The 238-nt window shown below is 41.2% G+C and overlaps 1 protein-coding gene across 1 annotated transcript in view; it reads left to right on the forward strand.

Annotated features, from left to right (window-relative positions):
* LOC107704158 (tyrosine-protein phosphatase non-receptor type 11-like) overlaps nt 1–238 on the forward strand; it is a 15,444-nt gene that overhangs the window by 6,133 nt on the left and 9,073 nt on the right. The gene's annotated exons all lie outside the window — the stretch shown is intronic.

Below are 238 nucleotides of genomic sequence, written 5' to 3' on the forward strand. Positions count from 1 at the left end.
GATAATAATGATACGAATTCTACTAATAAGAACAATATAAAACGCACTAAGGATTAATGAGCTACTGGATTCATGAATATTAATCAGGTTGTGTGCGTTCGCTCGAACTGATTTGCTGAATTCAAAACAGGGACGATAATAGGTGAGCGCCAGCCAATGAGACATTTGCGCATTAGTTCCGCCCACTACCGGAGAAAGCGGCAGTTCTTAAACGCTGAAGAATTCCAAAGGAACTCCG

This window comes from Sinocyclocheilus anshuiensis, unplaced genomic scaffold (genome assembly GCF_001515605.1).
Source record: "Sinocyclocheilus anshuiensis isolate Anshui unplaced genomic scaffold, SAMN03320099.WGS_v1.1 scaffold690, whole genome shotgun sequence".
Classification (NCBI taxonomy): domain Eukaryota; kingdom Metazoa; phylum Chordata; class Actinopteri; order Cypriniformes; family Cyprinidae; genus Sinocyclocheilus; species Sinocyclocheilus anshuiensis.